Source organism: Microtus ochrogaster, chromosome 10 (genome assembly GCF_000317375.1).
Source record: "Microtus ochrogaster isolate Prairie Vole_2 chromosome 10, MicOch1.0, whole genome shotgun sequence".
NCBI classification, from domain to species: Eukaryota; Metazoa; Chordata; class Mammalia; order Rodentia; family Cricetidae; genus Microtus; species Microtus ochrogaster.
Window position 1 is genome coordinate 3,329,966 of NC_022016.1, and position 19,544 is coordinate 3,349,509.

The following is a 19,544-nucleotide window of genomic DNA, read 5'->3' on the forward strand; positions in this document are numbered from 1 at the left end:
GAGAGAGAGAGAGAGAGAGAGAGAGAGAGAGAGAGAGAGAGAGAGAACATATGCACACACATTTAGCAACATTGATTTTAAGTACTGTTTTAACTTACTCACATTCACTCTTTTTCACACTATAGTTGTTGCCCATATTCTGTAAGCAAATCAAGTTCTAGCTTTTTTTCAAATTTTTAGAAATCCTTCTCTAATCAAGCTGGAATTGAGGCAGATAGAAACTTCCTCCTTGTAGGCTAGCTTTAAAAATTCTAGATATTACTGTGCAAGCTTCTGATGGGAGAAAAGCCATCAACAGTTTTGCCCAGTTGTGACTGTGTCAAGCTACAATAATGACTGGACTTGCAAGATCTACTCACTAGTTCAGTAATGGCTTGACTTTGATGGGATTAACCATGAGTTTTCTGTTTAGATTCCAGGCCCACTCTAGAGTAGGGTATTCATTCTTTGTACTATAAACCTGGTCATGCTTTGTGACAGGGGAGATAATAGGTAATAGAGGATAGACCACTACTGTCATTTTGCTAAATAAATATGTGAAACTCCCTTCTAAACACTCATGTTTATATACATACATTAATGTTGTTCCAAGAAATCTCAGTGAATGGTCAGGCTAAATGGGCAGCTTAACACCTCCTCCAAAACTCAGAGACCATCTCATTAGAAGGTTTGTAAAGGAAGGAGGAATAAGATGTAGAGCTATGTATAAAAAAGCATTTTCTGGATATGACATGCCAGCTGTATTTTGGAACACACTGCAAATACAAATACCAGTTGGATTTCTGATACTCATACCTGATCTGTACAAGAATGGGCCCATCAGGATTTCATGATGGAACAGGGAAGGCTCATAAGGACCCACAATTCCCTGTGAAACTATTAATAGTTAAGGGTAGCTGAGAGAAAGTTTGTAAATTTTTTTAGTGGTATAGTCAATGATAAACACTCCATATTCCAAGAAGTAACCAGCTTAACTAACACATTAATTCAACTGAGTGGGTCATATACAAAAAAAAGCTGTGGAACTGTAAGCAGTATTTATTGGGAATAAAACCTTCAGAAAAAAAGAGGACAGATGAGAGAAAGTAATGTGAATGAAAACAACTAAAACTCTTTATATCATGAATTAAAATAGCACAAACAAGCCTTCTCTGAGCTTCAGAGCTGCTCTTATTCTCTGCCATACCAGCACATGTGCCTCAAAACCACCTGCTCCCACTGGAGGCCACTGACATACTTTCAACAGGAAGATATTTGCCATGCTTTTCCAATGGCAAAGTGAGCTCTACTCTCAAGGAGGATTTCTTCTGCTTCTTCTCTGTTCATTGTCTTCCAACACAGGTCTGGAAAATATAACAGACTTAAAAGAGCCACATAGACTGCACATTAACATTGTGCTAGATTTTAGTTTAGTTACTTCCCATAACTGACTACGTTAGTTCTCAAAATCTGAGAAAATGTCATGAACATGACAGTTACCTTGCAGCGGAATGTGCATAGAGACAGCAACTGAGTGAGCACAGCTGGTGGGCGGTGTAATTACTCAGGCACCCATAAGGCTTCACTTCCCAGTCACCCATCATCTGTGCCATCAGCGTGTGATGTACTCATGCAAACCCCTTGTGAGCATGTGCTAGGGGACATTTAAAAAGCTGGACGTGCCATCTTTGCTCTTTTCCTGTCCCCCCTCGGAGAGGCAGCCTCTCTCCCTCTCTCCCTCTTTCCCTCTTTTCCTCTTTTTCTCTGTACACCATCCGCAGGCCTTCTAATAACTCCTAAGTGGGTTTGTTTGCCTCTCGTGTTCTCTTCTCGCTCGCACCAGATCATTTCAGGTGGCAGTTAGATTATTCAGACACCACTGCCTGACTCCAGATTACATGATCTAAACCAATCTGGAAGTATAAAATGTGCATGCCATGCTTGGATGAGGAAGCAAGGGAGTGGAAATTTGAATCTGTATTGCAGTGTCATAGCTTCACGACAGTGCACATCCTCACTGTTACCTTCCGTAAAATAGAAACTTGGCATTGAACCCACTGTGTGATGCTAAGTAGTTCCCCGCTCACATTTACACTACATGATCTACATAAGTGGCTACTGGCATACACTAACACAACTACAGATTTGGATAACCATCAGTCCTCAGCTCGCAGTTGCTGTAGCCCAAAGGGAGAGATTTCAAATTCCTGGAAGTTTTTTTTTTTTTTTTTTTTTTTTGATGTTCAATAGCATTTCTGACAGCTCAAACTTGCCTTGAGCAGGAGGAAAGCAAGGATGATAAATATTGAGCCATTTTCAGGCCATTCCTGTCAAAAATATAAAAAGTCTCATTATCAAATACTAGATCAAATATTTCCAACATCCTTTCAAGATTTCAAATGTCAGAGTTTTAATATTGGGCATTTGCAGAGATAGGATTCCCTGCCAAATGTTTTAACCTTTATCACTTACCATAAATTTAGCTCAACACTACTCATCAATTAACTAGTAGTTAAAACACTTTGTTATGCATTTATAATTAGTAAGGATTAGATATTATTTACCATACAATTTCTACCAGTCGATTTAGAGAGACACACAGATGTTCAATAATGCAAATGCTGCCTTTTTAAATTATTTTATTACAGGCTTATTTTCTATCTTTTTTTTTTTCTTGCCAAGAAGCAGCAGAAGAGAGTTGGAACAACATTATCTTTAAGTGAAACCCATTTTCAATTCTGGACTTGTTAATTATTAGCTTAGCAAACATGAGTATAGTTTTACCTTTCCTAACTCTTATTTTCTCAAATGCAGAATGAGGACAATGAGATCTTCTATAAAGGATGCTATAGCGTTAGAGTGTCTCTATTTAGAAGGGTTGGCATACATTGGTGCCTTAATAATGGTAATCACATTCATTTTTATTATTCTTTTCATCATGTGGAAGATATTTATTGATTCCTCCCACTGTGCTAAAAGAGGAAATGCAATTTTGGATCCAGGCCTTGAAAGATAATTAAGTTTTGGTCTGGTGGATAAGTGAGCAACTTTATGACCACAGAATGCAATAGTCCTTAATGTGTGCTTTTGTACTTCCTGCAAACATTGCTTGGGTTGTTGTCTCAGGTCCTACAGACAGAATGAAGATGGTCTCCACTCAGTTCTCAATGTCAAGCAAGAATGTTGTTTCTGTGTCTGTCTGCAAGAGGTTGTGAACACATGCTGCACTTTCTAAACTTGTATTTCTTTCTACCTTTCATAAGTAGAAAATAGCAACCCTCATGACCTGAGGAAGAAGTTCTGTTCCTCAACCCTATTTTTTACATAAGAAAGTCACAAATCACCCAGGTTTATTTAATGCAGAAATTGTGTCTTCCTGAATTGTCCACACACACAAACACAGAGACACACATACAGACATGATCATGCACACATTCTGCTGCCTCTAAAATTCAATATCATGAAAACAATGGCCACATTACTCATTATCTTCTCATTATTAAATTTGTTCCATAAAGCTATTACTTGAAAAATGACTTGGCAGTGAAAACTGTTCGAGATATAAAACGTCACTGATTCTATAAAACATTTGACACAGTGGCCTAGAAAACCATTTCCCTCATTGTGCATGACTTGACAGTTACATGAAGTGGAAAATACTGCCATACCTCTGCTGTGTATCTACTGAGCACTGTTTTAGCAAGGTTTATTTTCCCATCATGACAAAGTGAGACATTGTCTTAATTAATATTTAAATTTGTGAGTGAAACAATGTGTTTTTCAAATTCAGAGCATCAGGAGACAGTGAAGCAGTGTGAAGTGAGTGAGTTACACATTTAGCCATTGCATTGGTGTTTATCACAAAATGCTGGTGGAATTTGATCAAATTGTAAGATGATACTCACTTATAGTCTCCAGATACGTAAGCTGGCATTCCACATATAATAGCAGTCCACTATGTTGCATGAAATCAATGTACATATTAAAACAGAGAGTAAAAAGTGTGACTTTCACCTCAGGATTCTTACAATTTAATATAAAATAATTATCCAAAAAGTAAGTCATAATGTGTTCTATGTAATAAATACACATTAGAAGTTAAACAAAAAAGGGCAATTAATATTTTGTTATCAAAATTCTTCATAAACACTCTTAAGACACAGTGAATTAACTAAGTGATGTTGACAAAGGAAAAACTGAACCTAGCAACAGCCGCCACATATCTAGGCCTGAAATGCTTTTAGCCACCTCACTTCTCTTCTTGTAGTTAAAGATTTATTGCTTAGCAGAACTTCCAATAGCAGTTACATTTAGAAGAAAGAGATGAAAGTCACCTAAAATAAAAAAGTGTAATAAGAAGAAAGCCTACAAGCACTTTGAATTTCACCTCCAAAGAGCTAGCCCTGAAAATGCCCACTTTATAAGTTGTCACTCCCAAATGATCATCACATTTTTTTACATTTCTTCAGTCAAATTCAATTCAAACTGAAGTATGCTGCTATAAAAGAAAATTGACAATAAGAGACCTTATGTCTTCTTGTCCTATATTTTAATGCCTTAACTTGCATCAAGATTGTGTTCATTGGTTTATACATGCTATACTTTTCTAATAGGAGCAATAAAGTTCAGTTATACTAAATAACTTGTTTAAAGAGCAAGAACGATAGCCCAATGAGATGGTTTCCAGCTCTCTATCTAGAATTTTGTTTTGCTCAGAATAAGTTTGTGAAATTGGTATTAATCTGCCCAAAAGGCATTCTAAATATTCATTGTAACTTAAGGTATTTAAGATCCGTGGCTTAAAATTTTTCTTCTTTTATTATCTTGCAAAAATGGCATCAAAAGTATTTCAGACAAAATTTACCAGCTAGTTGGTAGATCCTTTGAGATTTTAATTGACAAATAAGTGGAAATAATTACCTTTAAAGCCATGTAACTCACTTACCTGGCAAGAACACAAGTTCTCAAAGTTAAAATGCAAAACTCAGGGTGTTCCACAAGGTTATCTGAAATCGCCACTCAATTAGCCACATATCTACTTCTTTCTCACACACTCAAGAATGCATATTGAAACTCAAGTGAGGGAGAAATAACATTAACTTCAATCTAAGTGATCATACAAGCTGTAAACCTCTATAGCTAAATCACCATTAAAAAACCTACTGTAACATTTTTTATTATAAATAAAACTAATTAGGGTCCCATGTTCAATATATTATCTTTCATTTGTCAGATGATAGTTCTGTTTTATGACGTTGGGAAAGAGTGTTTAAAATGACTAACAAGCCAGGTTCAAAATAAAAAGTACAGCATGGTTTCTCATCGTAACTGCCTGCATTAAACTGTGGGAGATAGGCACATGAAAACAGAAGTGGAAATCTTTGGCAACTGGAAGGGACCAGTGTGGAGAAGGCTAAGAGAGGCCAGTGGAATGGGAACAGATGGAGCTATATTATAGGTATGCGCAAAAAGTTGGAAGGGAATCAACTGTCCTACACAGCTAATATGTACTCATGAAAACATTTCTTTAAATATGAAATTAGTAACTTAATCTTTCAGTTTTGTCTGTAAATTTCAAAAGAAAACCTGGTGATTGCATAATTATTAGATAACTATAATCATTATAGTGCTTGAGATTTTGCCATTTTCTTTGATGACCGTTAAACTTATCACCAATAATCTTGTGGTATGTTAAGTTATTGCTGAATTATAAGGAATCAGCCTTATAAAATGCATGCTGTGATGTACCAAATTCTGTTTACTGATAAGTTGGTTATTTTAAAGTTAGAGTATCTATAAAAGCAATAGAAACATTACAAACCATCAATAAAGGGAGAATTACCTCCTGTCTCTCCTCCCAAGTCAGCAGTATAGAATTAACCCCAGATTCATAATTTTGATTGTTTTTTCTGCATCAATACAGTTGATTAATATACAACTCCAAATTAGCTTTTAGAGGCAGGGGAATGTCAGTGGGTTCCTTCTTGTCCTCCCACTAACAGGGATATTAAATTATTATGGCTTATAATAGTTTCTAATTTGCAGGTAGAAGTATTAGCTCATAACTGCATAAAAAATCACTCTGAGCTTGAAGGTCAATAGTTTCACAGGATTACTTCCATTTCCTGCTGGTCATTTTGCAACACATTTTAATGGTTACCATAGTATCTTTCTTCCAAAGTAAATTATGATCTGAACTTCAGTTCCTGTGTTGCTTAAGCATGTGGTAACTAGGAGACTAGATTGTCAGCTTTATTTTCCTAAGGGAGAAAAGGCAGCCCAGAGAGGTTAGCTGACTTGTCAACAATCACACAGAAAATTGGACTTTATGATGGACTTCTGTGCTTGGAATCTGTCTAGTGGGAGCTTACAATCTTTCTTTGAATTTTTCAAGGTGTTTCTCCTTCCTTTTATAATTCTAAAAGTTTTAACATTTGGAGGCACAACATAAAATACATGGTCTCACCAAGAGCAAACATATTCTGTAAATAAGATCACAATTACTGGCTGAGGAGACTGTGTCTCAGTATTGCAGTATTTTGTCTGCCGGCTGGGCACTTCACTAAAACAGATATCTAATGCTTTAATCATTCTGCCAAAACACCATCTGTTTCCATCCCAGCCTCCTCCCACCCCTACACACCTCCTTGTACCTTCTGCCACAGTCCCAGACAAGATTCGGTTTGAGACTGGGCAGCTTGAGAGTGGAATGTGGGAGACCTGGGCAATAACTCATCTTTGGTCTGGACAGAGCAAGCTACTGATTGCTGTGAATATGCATAGCTTGGATCACAGGGAAAAGTCCTAGATCTGTCATGAAATGGCTCCGCCTTGGTGAAGCAAACTTTCTCTTGATTTTCTTATTCAGACTCAAAATGCACATCAATCAACAAAGAAATCTGAAGAGTGCTCCAGAACCAAAGCATCAGCCACATGAATAAAGGGATCTGTTTTCTAATACTCAAGGTTTCTCAAAATAAAAGGTTTTGAATTAATGTTAGTAATGTTTCACTTCATAGAATTCCTTCATATCTAGTACTTCATTTTGATTTCTAAAATAATATTTATGTGTTATATGTCTGCTCTGTGCCTTACAGATGAATCTGAATATGCCCAGGATGCTTACTCGGGACCTTAATTTAATGTTAAGCAACCAGGAGGCCAAACCTGATGTAGACTCCTCATTTCATGACAAGTCATTGTACTACTGCCCAAGCTTCCTCATCCCACAGAGAGAAGAGCAATGAGCCACTCTAAATAATAACTTTTGCAACATGTTATGGAGTACAATATTTATTTCTCCAGTGATTTCCATAGTAATCAAGTGCTACTGATACAATGCTTACTCACTTTCATCCCCAGTTGCAATGGATACAGTTTTGGTTTTGATTCTATTTTTATTTTAAGATATAACAAAACCAGATAAAACAAAATAAATAAAAGCTCTGAAAAATGCTTTCTCCAAAAGCATTCAGCAGGTAGTAGAAACACAGATCTTCTGGGGTGCCAGTGGAAGCTTTGTCTAAATAATGTTCAGGATTAAGACTGCTCCCAGGCCTTACTAAATTGAGTATATCTTTGCTTACCTGATTACCAAGGTCCTGTTTCTCCCCTGTCATCTATTCTACAGGACTGCAAGGAATACCTTCATGATCCACCCACACCACATCACACCCACCACACCACATCACACCACACCACACCACACCATACCACACCACACCATACCACACCACACCATACCACACCACACCACATCACACCACACCACACCAACCCACACCACACCACACCATACCACACCACACCACACCCACACCACACCACACCACACCATACCACACCAACCCACACCACACCACATCACACCACACCACACCACACCAACCCACACCATACCACAGCCACACCACACCACACCAACCCACACCACACCACACAACACCACACCACACCACACCACACCCACACCCACACCCACACCCACAACTTCTACATACCTATTTACAATCTGGGTTTAGTGGAGTGAAAATAGTAAGTTGGTCAGACATAAAAATACTTAGTATTTCAAGCTTAATGCAAAACATTAACATGTTAAAAACTCTAAGAACTTGAAGATGTTGGCAGTAAAGCAGTAGACTAAGAAACTAAATGTATGTCTTGTATGAGGTAATATGTATCTGCACATGCTGGGTAGCTGAACTCTGACTACACTGTTATAATTCAACACCCCCAAACAGACTTAGTTCTCCGCATTATTCTCATAGAGCCCTAAATGAAAAAGGACTGTCTCGTTCTTATTAGACTTGAGAGCTTTGCTAACTTTAGTGTCCACTCTTTAGGGAAGGGTGCTAACTTATTTCTAGTGGTGAAACTTCTTGGTATTCTCTGTTATCTAAATGTCTCAACTCTTTCAGCATTCCTACCACTTTTAGCATTCAAAATTTTGGTCACAGAAAAATATACAATGTTATCATCCTCACTGATTTTAAGTGTAGAGTTTAATGGAATTAAACAACCTACAATGTTAGATAACCATTGCCATCATTTATTCCCAGAACTCCGTTCTTCTCACTTTGTTTTTGATAGAAGCCAACATATTGACTATAATCTAGGAACTCATATTTTTTCATCCGTGTCTTGCTAGTAAATACTAATATTGAACACATTTTATGCAAGTATTAGATATTTTGTATCTTATTTGAGAAATATATGGGCAAGTCTTATGTCCTTTTATAATCAGGTTGTCTAATTTTGTAAAATTTTAGATGTTATTTATATATGCTATGTATTAATTTATTAAATATATTATTTGGAAAATATTCTCTCATGTTAATACAGTGAAATGTAGTTTTTTCCTCCGCTGATAATGTCTTAAAATATAACTTTCAATTATACTCACTGCATCCTTTTTTTTAGTTGTAGCCCAAGCTGTTCTCAAACTTTCTATGTTGAAAGTCTTAATATATAGAAAAAGTTTGAAACACTCTGCATCATATTTGAACATCACATATTAAAAATAGACGTCAATAACAACAGGAACAATGGTAAGATGAATAAAATAGATAAAGAGATAGTTTTTAAAAATGAAAACTTTTTTAGAATGGAAAGCTTGCAAACTCTTAGAAGCTGAACAACTCACTGAGTGAAATACTTGCAAACTTAATCCAAGAATACATCAAAAAAGGACATCAAAATTGATCAAGTAGGCTTCAACCCAGAGATTTGTGAATGGTTTAAGAAATATAAATTCATAAATATAACCCACCGTATAAACAGACTAAAAGAAAAAAATCCTTTTCACATCATTAGATGTAGAAAAAACACTGACAAAATCCAACATCTTTTCATGGTGAAAGTCTTAGACTAGGCATATAAGGAGCATCCCTCAAAATAATACAGGCCGTTTACAGCAAGCTCACAGCCAACATCCACCTAAGCAGAGTCAACTCAAAGCATTTCCAGGAAAACCAGGAACAAGACAAAGTTGTCCACTCTCTACATATCTATTCAGTAGATTACTAGAAATCTTTTCTAAATTTATTTTTATTGTTGAAAGTAGGTTCTTTTCCCACACAGTAAATCACAAGCACAGTCCCTCATTCTACTCTTCCAAGCTGTCCCCACCTCCCCTCCCCAGATCTACCCCCTTTCTGTTTCCTCTTCAGAAAAGAGCAGCCTTCCAGCAGACTACAGACAAATAGGACAAAACAAGATTCAATAAGACAGGGCAAAATTCTTCCTATCAAAGTTGAACAAGGCAACCCAATATATGAAAAATAGTCTCAAAAGTAGACAAAAGTTTCAGAGATACACACACTCCCACTCCCAATATTAGGTGTCTCACAAAAACACCAAACTAAGGATACACACACGAGTACTGTTTGTTTTATAACAAAAGACAGAAAAGTTTATTAATTCAGACCAATAAGACGGGGGAGTCTTGGAGGAGGTCGGAGAGTAGAAACCATGATTAGAATGTACTATATGGGAAACAACTATTTTCAATAAAAGAAAGAAAAATCGGTTTCTTCATTTCTGTTGTCTTCATGATTCAGTCTTTCCCTTTTTCTCACAAAGGACTGGTTATAATCCATGTTGGAATGGGATCCTTGTAGTTCATTTTTCTTGGAGTTCACTTACCTCCTCAGATTCTTATATAAACTAGTCTGTCTTATCAAAACTTTAAAATTATGTTGTTTCTAATGAGATTATAGCATAATTACATCATTCCCCTTTTGCTAGCCTCCCTCCAAATTCTCCCATATAAACTACCTCACTCTTTTTCAAATTCACAGCCTCTTTCTTTTACATTAAGAGTTATTAAATACATACTTGCATATATGTATATATATATATATGTGTGTGTGTGTGTTGTTTATTTTTAAAAAAACATTCAAACATTTGCTCAAGTACTCTCTATCCTTTTCCTCTTTTTCTGGGATTTCCATAGTGAGTACATTTTCAAAGTTGATGATACCAATGGATCACAGTGTTTTTCAAGATGGATTTTTTTTCCACTCTGCTCCTGATTCATTATTTCCCATTGTCTGATCTTTTAAATTACGTTATTTATTAATTCTCCATCCTCTTTGTATCATTCTACTTGTTTTAAAAAGCCCATTATTTTATTTTTGTCTTTTAATTCTGAAATTATTTTGGTTTCTTCTTGGGTTTGCTATGTTTCTGTAGGTATCTCTGTCTTGTTCTTATGTCGTTTTGGGGCTTTCTGCATGTTTTTATTTAAGTATATGAGTTTCTTTAGACCTACTTTTTTGAAAAGAACTTTTTCTAGTGCATTTACTGTGAGGTGATTTTCATGAACAGTAAGTGGTGATTTGCTATTTGTTTTCCTTTATATGGGTCACATGTATGATGATATTTCATTTGTATTTTAATAAATAAAGCTTTCCTAAAGATCAGAGAGTAAAACAGCCCCACTGGTCAGCCTTACAGACCTAGCAATGGTGACACACACCATTAAACCCAGTTGCCACATTAGTTTGCCATAGAAACAAGGTGGTAGTGGTCCATATCTTTAATCCCAGACCTAGAGAGGAATATAAAATGGGAACAGGCAAGCTCAGATACAGTCCCATTCTGAGAGTCCTGGAGGCAAGACTGCCATTTCAGACTGGTAGAGGTAAGAGCCAGTGGCTCATTGTTTTGCTTTTCTGACCTTCAGTTTGAACTCCAACATCTGTCTCTGATTTTTTATGAATCCTGCAACATCCATGTTCTTATCTCTTTGTAATTTTGTGAGATTAGTTGTTGACAAATGGACTGTGTACCCTAAAGATGACAGAACCTTGGCCATCATTCTTCCTTTCACTGTGAGGTTTATTTTTATGTATTCATCTACTTATGTATTTATTTCTATTATTACAGATTGCATCTGTGCCAAAGATCGAATTCACAGGTTAATGTGATTTTTTGCAGTTCTTTTCAGTTATTGCCTCTTTACCTGGGGATGTCTACTTAGAGTCTCTACCAATATTATCTGTTGGCTTTTAATGACCTAGTCATTATCATCTGTCTCATAAGAAGGGAAAGAGATAAGAAATAAACACAGAGAAGAGTTTGACACTTTAATTTCCCAGAAGTCTAAACTTCTGGTAGACTGGGTTGGTACATTCATAGAAAGGGAGAGAGATATTATGACAGTTGTTTACTTCTTGCCTTCTTTTCTAAGATCAGAAGAATATGTGGGAATAAGGATTACTGATACTTGTTTTCTCACTTTGACTCCAATGAAAGTTGGTACAGATGTCCATTGAGTGGGTGTTAGATAGTGCTGATATTGGGTTACATAATGAAATTGACTATAAAGAAACATCCATTTTTCTTCTGTAAATTGTAAGCCTTCAGTAGATTCCAGAAGTACCAAATAACTACAGATTGTCAATTGTGGTAGTGCAATTACTGTTTGAATGACAAGATGATAGATACATGACAATTTCTACTTCATTATCTTTCTTTAATAGTCTCTAATACTTAATAACTTTATAATAGTGGCTAAAACTAAATATACTTGGTACATGCATTTGCCCAGCCTATAACCAACTTCAGCGCAGCTCCCGAGACTTAAGTAGCTACTGTACCTTGATTACATTAGGGAACCAATGAGATATTCATTTTTGTAACTGAGAAACTGTCAGAATGACAATTGGATGTCTCATCTCAGCTGACCCCTCTTTCATGATTTTTGCTCATATGTCTCTATGTGGAAGCTTTTCAAATGCCAAGTAAAGAGTGTTTTTCTGAGATCATTCATCTGACCTGTTAATTTATGTTAAGTGGCAATTTATCAGAGCCAAGCTTTTAAGTCCATTAAAAGTCTTATAGCTTGTCTCAAAGCAGGGAACTCTATAAAAGACAACATCAATCCTGAGACTCTGCTCTGCACTCAGAATAAGCTGTTGCTCTCAGTGTGGCTCTGTACATGAGCTCCAGGACCTCACAATGGCCCTGTTTAATGACAGAATACTGTGCAAGGTCATTACTTATGAGATTCTTACTAGGCTGTGTTGAAGTCCAATATTCCTTATAAAGATACCAGATGGAAAAATAAGGCTATCTTTTATCTCATTATCCTCAAATATTTTCATTTCTGAATCCTTTGTACTACACATTAAAAAAACTTTTCAAAAGCAATAAACTTGATGGGCCAGAGACAGATCACTAACATGGAAAGTTTGTTTTTTTAAACATAGATTTCTCTATATCATCTGTAGGGAACTTCGATAATACGATTCAACATTTTGTTTATGAGGGCATTATTTACATGATTACAATGTATAGTTTATGGCTAAGGATTAGGTCTTTTGGCAGCTTATTAGAATGTATAAAGCTTTTGAACATCATTTATAAATTCATTTCTTATTTGTAGTAAAAGCAAAGGTATCATACTCACTTCAGCAGTGAATAGACTGGGGTTTCTGGTCAGATGTTTTGCCTAAATTCATTCTTAACTTTTTTATAGAGTTTCTAAAGGGACTCAGTCCTGTGACTCTCAGTCCATTGACTGTTTATTATTTCCTTTTTGAAAGCCTTAAGTTTAAAGTAAATAACAAAAAACCTAGTTTTTCCTAGTTAAAGTTATCTTAGAGATTAGGGATACTCGCACAGAATGACTTAATCAAAAGCAGACCTATCAAAAAAATAAAATAAAAATAAATCACTATTTTAAAACAGGGTCATAGAAGAGAGAGAGATCAACATGATGCAGGATGTTTTTAATTATTTTATTTTTATCCTCTAAAGACGAAGGAAAATACAATCCACTCAGAGTTCCCAGTGCATTGTGGTGACTTCCTTTCTTTATATTTCCATCCCATTTTTCCCGCTACCCTATAATTTACCATGATATAGACCATGTTCAGGACAGAATGAAATTGCAATTTCATTCTAAATTTTTAAGTTAAAAATGCATATATAGGTAAATTTGCTAGAATAGTTCTATAGCAACAAAGATTAAATCTGCACATGGGGATATTGATAGAAGGTGATAGATTTGAGAGGCTTTCAGAAATCTGGGACTGAAGATAAATTTTAGATATGAGTACAAATATAAATCCTTAGGTTCAAACATGCATCACATAGAAATTGGATAATACTCTAATCTCAGCACTAGGGAGGTGGGCTAGGAGGATCAGAATTTAAGTTCTTCTTTAATTGCATAGAAAATCAAGGACAACCTGAGATATGTTAAGGCTTCTTCAAGTGATGACATATGGAAGTTTGGAGTGTCATCATATGAAAGTAGATGGCATACATTTGAGCATGACTTCCAAGATCAGAGACTCACTAAATAGATTGATGGTGTCACCTTATAAAGAAATTTTGGAATATTGACTTTAATATGAGATAGGTAAATTGTGAGTTATCAGTTAGTTTTTTAGTAAGAAGATTAAATGTAATGAGCCAAATGTTTACAAATTGCTATGCTTTAATACTGTGAATACAGAAATAAATAAGTATAACTTTAGTCTCTTAAAAATCTCACAGTTTATAAGTTTTACATAACTCTGCTTCATTATGCACCTTCATTGTTCTGTATCTGTCACTGGGGCTTAGAGTCCCAATTTGTCCTGCAATGATGGAAGAAAAGAAGATAGTTTAAGTTGGTCTTCCTTACCCAGGCAGCAGTCATTCCTTTAAGAGTTCAGAAAGTACTGTGAATTATGCTAATAACATTTATGCAAATTAGAGTTCACTGTATTAACTACAAGATCAAAGGATAACTGCAAGTAATTCAGTAATGGGCTGTAATTACCATTCTATCTAGGGAATGGAGATGAGGGTGACTTGTGGAGAAAACACTGTTGCTAAACATGTTCCTATTTCATCAGGGCTTCCGCTTTAAAATCAAAGTAAATCTACCTGAAAAGCTATCACAATTTTTGGGGGGTGAGTGTGGGTATGTAAGTATGTGTGTGTACATTCATGTGTATCTGTACCATAAGCACACTTAGGCTTCTAGCTAGCATCAAAAAGAAGAGATTGGGAGAAGAGAAAAAATAAACTACGCTGGTTAAAATCAGACTCAAAAAGATGGACAAACCTAACCGAATCTCATGACAGCTCTGTATTAACTGAACTAGGGCAGGCTAATTTTCTGTGAAGGGGAAGTATATTATCTCATTAATAGGATAATCATTCCTCTTGTCTCTTTAACATGGCTAAAGGCAAGCCTTACTTACTGTGGGTTGGTTCCTTGGTCAAGTGATTCCTTCGCCCAGTTAGATTTACAATAAAGAAAGAATATAGCTGCATGACTCCACCTAAAGGCAGATTCCATATGATCAGAAGGAAATAGCTATAGCAGGCTTATACTATTCTTTTAACATCTAGACACCAAGAGATAAACCAAACAAACAAAACCAAAAATTAAGGTAATGTCCTCTTCAGAGACTAGAAAGGAATACATTTCTGTCAACGTCTCAACAATAGATTCTAAACTAGACTTCTTATTTTCAAGTGAAGAAAATATATTTGTGCTATTTTAAGTTACTAAAATTGTGTGCATTGGTTATGTGGCAATGGACAAGTCATATATGAGTTTATACTGATTCCAGGAAATCAAGTCCAACACCACAGAATTTACTTCAAGATTCCCATTTTTCAGGTTAGTAACTTTATTTCTAGTACTGGCCAATTTGACTCTCATCAAGACCACTATATTCATTTGCTTGGCAAGTCCTAGCCTACTGAGCCACTATGTCTTGTGTGTGTACTGTCTTGACTTAGGCTCCTCTTCTCTACCGAAATTCCTCTACTGCTCTACATTTGTTTCTTCCCTAACTCTGACTAAAGGTTCTTAGATTGAATTAATTTAAAAGAAAAAAGACACTCTCAACCACCCCGAAAGCATCTGAGACCATTGGAGGCTTGGCTTTGCCTAAACTTGGAAAGCAAAGCCCCAGAGTCCTTGGAGCAGCCTCCCCAAAACCTCAACCATCTCCCCACAGCATCTGTGACAAGTGGAGCTTTGACTCTACCCCCAAATGATGAGGTGAGTGTCTGGGTCCCCAGTGGTAAGGGCCTACTCTCTAGGCCTTAGCCCCTGAAGGAAGATCCCGTGCTTCACTCCCATCCAGTAAAACTCCAGAATCATGGGAGCAACCACCTCCCTCACATCTGCGACCACCAGAACCTTAGTCTCATCACCACGTGGAAGGTGAGTAGCTGAGTTTCCTACTGGAGGGCCTATCCTCCAGGACTTAGACACCACAGGCACATCCTGTGCTGCACTCCACCCAGTGAAACACCAGATACTTGTAAGCAGCCTCCCCACATCACATCCCCCATGGCATCTGTTAGCAACAGAACCTTGGCCCTGAATAGACATGGAGAGGAGTCTGGGTCCCTGGCTGGAGGACCCTACAAGAGTCCCTCATCCATGAAGGTATATTCTGTGTCCTACCCCCACCCACTGAAGTCCCAGAGACCTGGGAACAGCCTTCCCACAACCCCATCTATCGATCATCCATGGCAAATGTAACCCCCTGAACACTGACTTCTCCTACACCTGGAAAAGATTCAGAATCATGTCAGCATCCATCAGAGGCATGGACCTGCCTGCACATAGAAGAGTAATCTCCCAAGCCACAGGCCCCACCTGTAACACCTGGACTAAGAGTTGCACCCACTGGAGATAGAGATGGGCAGATGGCAGTATAAGAACACATTCCACAACATAAAAAGCAATATGAAACAACCGGAAACTACTGGTCCTACATCAGCAAGACATGAACATCCCAACACAGAGAAAGCAGAAAAAAAACGGCCTTAAAAAAATAGCTTCATGTTTTTCTTTGGGTTCACCTTCTTATTTAGCTTCTCTAGGATCATGAACTATAGACTCAATGTCTTTTGTTTATGGCTAGAATCCACTTATGAGTGAATACATACCATATTCATCTTTTTGGGTCTGTGTTATCTCACTCAATAAAGTGTTTTTTATTTCCATACATTTGTATGCAAAATTCAAGATGTCTTTTTGTTTTGTTTTAACTACTGAGTAGAACTCTAATGTGTATATGTGCCACACCTTCTTTATCCATTCTTCCATTGAGGGGCACCTGGGTTGTTTCCAGGTTCTGGCTATTACAAATAGTTCTGCTATGAAAATAGGTGAACAAATGCTTTTGGAGTACAATTGGGCACCTCTTGGGTATATTCCCAAGAGTGGAATTGCTGCATCCTGAGATATGTTGATTCCCAGTTTCCTGAGAAATCGCCACACTAATTTCCAAAGTGGTTGCACAAGTTTGCATTCCCACCAGCAATGGATGAGTGTATCCCTTACTCCACATCCTCTCCAGCATAGGTTATCATTGGTGTTTTTGATTTTAGCCATTCTGACAGGTGTAAGATGGTATCTCAAAGTTGTTTTGATTTGCATTTCCCTGATTGCTAAGGAAATTGAAAATGACCTTAAGTATCTTTTGGCCATTTGAACTTCTTCTGTTGAGAATTCTCTGTTCAGTTTAGTACCCCATTTTTTAAATTTGGTTACTTAGAATTTTAATGTCTAGTTTCTTGAGTTCTTTATATATTTTAAAGATCAGGCCTTTTTCTGATGTGGAGTTGGAGAAGATCTTCTCCCATTCAGTAGGTTGCTTTTTTGGGACTTAGACAAGATTGCCAGGCAAAAGTTGGGAGCATAAGGGTGGGAATGGGATGGGGGGAAGAGGAGGGGGAGAGAAAGAAAGGAGAAGGGGGGAATTGGGGAGAGCTTGGGGGAGTGGGATGGTTGAGATGGAGGAAGGGTGCATATGGGAGCAGGGAAGAAGATATCTTAATTAAGGGAGCCATTTTAGGGTGGCAAGAGACTTGGCTCTAGAGGGGTTCCCAGGTTTCCAAGGGGATGTCCCCAGCTAGGTTCTTGGGCAGCAGAGGAGAGGGTTCCTGAACTGGCCTTGTCCCATAGCCACACTGATGAATATCTTGAATATCACAATAGACTTTTTATCTGGCGATGGATGAAGATAGAGACAGAGAACCACACTGGAGCACTGGACTAAGCTCCCCAAGGTCCTGAGGAAGAGTAGAAGGAGGGAGAACATGAGCAAGGAAGTCAGGACTGAGAGGGGTGTGTCCACCCACTGAGATTGTGTGACTGATCTAATGGGAGCTAACCAAGGCCAGCTAGACTGGGACTGAACGAGCATGTAATCAGACCGGACTATTTGAACGTGGCTGACAATGAGGGCTGAGTGAGAAGCCAATGATAACGGCACTGAGATTTGATTCTACTGCATGTACTGGCTTTTTGGGATTTTAGTCGGTTTGGATGCACACCTTCCTAGACATGGATGGAGGGGGGAGAGCTTTGAACTTCCCACAGGGCAGGGTACCCTGCCTTCACTTAGGAATGGTGATGGAGGGGGTAGGGAAGTGGGGAAGTGGGAGGGAAATGGGAGGAAGGCAGGAGGTTTAAATTTTTAATAATAAAAAATAGCTTTATGAAGATGATAGATGCACTTCAAGAGGAACTTAAAATTATTCCTAAAAAGGTAGAAGAAAACACAAACAAATATCGAAAGAAATCAACAAATTCTTTTAAGAAAGCCAAGAAAAAACAATCAAACAAGTAAAGGAAATGTTTTTGTTGTTGTTGTTGTTAAACATTTATTAGGTGGATTATGGAGGGGAAGGAAAAATGGGAGAAGAGGGGGAGGGAGAGAGAGAGAGAGAGGGAGAGAGGCAGCCTCTCTGAGAGAGGGGACAGGAGGAAGCAAGGAAATGGTTTAAAACTGTAAACCAAAATATAGGCAATAAGGAAAACATAAACTGAGAAAATTCTGGAAATGGAAAATCTGGATAAATGATTATGAACTACAGGTGGAAGCATAACTAACAGAATGCAAAAGATAGAAGAAAGATTCTCAGGTACTAAAGTTTCAATAGAGGAAATAGATTCATCAGTCAAAGAAAATGTTGAATCAAAAAAATAAAAATAAAAACTCTTACCACCAAATATCCAGGACATCTGGGACACCATGTAAAGACCAATCAAAAGAATAATGGGAAAGAAGTAGGAGAACTCTAGCTCAAAGCACAGAAAATATATTTAACAAAATCATGGAAAAAAGCTTTCCCAATCTAAAGAAGGACACGCCTATGAAATTACAACAAGCTCACAGAGCTTATAATAGACAGGACCAAAAGTAAAATCCTCTCAGCACATAATAATCAAAACAGAAAACATACAGAATAAAGAAAGAATATTAAGAACTGCAAAGAGAAAAGGCCAAATAACATATAAATGTAGACCTGTCATAATTCTGCCTGACTTCTCAATGGAAACTCTGAAAGAAAGAAGGTCCTAGAAAGAAATCTTGCAGACACTAAGAGACCATGGATGCCAGCCCAGGCAACTATACCCAGCAAAGCTTTCAATCACCATAGATGAAGAAAATAAGATATTCCATGACAAAACAAGATTTATACAATACCTATCCATGAATCCAGCCCTACTGAAAGTACTAGAAGGAAAACCCCAATGCAAAAATCAGGCCCTCACCAACAAAACCCAAAAAGAAAAACACACACAATACCAACAACAAAACCAAAAATAACAAATACTAACCTTTAATGGTTGTTAATTTCTTTAATATCAATGATCTTGATTTACCTTTAAAAAGATGCAGGCTAACAGAATATATATAAAAAACAGGATCCTGTCTTCTGCTTTATACAAGAAACACATATCAACTTCAAAGACAGACATTACCTCAGGGTAAAGGGTTGAAAAAAATTCCAATCTATTATACCTAAGAAACAAGCTGTGGTATTTAACCAAATATCTGACAAAATAGACTTTAAACAAAAATTAGTCAAAAGAGACTGAAAGACCCTTGACGAGGACCTTTTTCGGGAGGAGACCTCCCCAACGCCAAGGAACAGGCCAAGACCGCATGGATGCAAATCGCAAGAGGTTTATTGAGTAGACACAGGTACCTGCGGGAGGCAAGATCTCTTGGAGGACTTGCACACCTGCCAACTGGAGGGCAGGCTTTGTATTTGGAAGAGCAAAAGGCAAGTTTACAGAAGCAAAA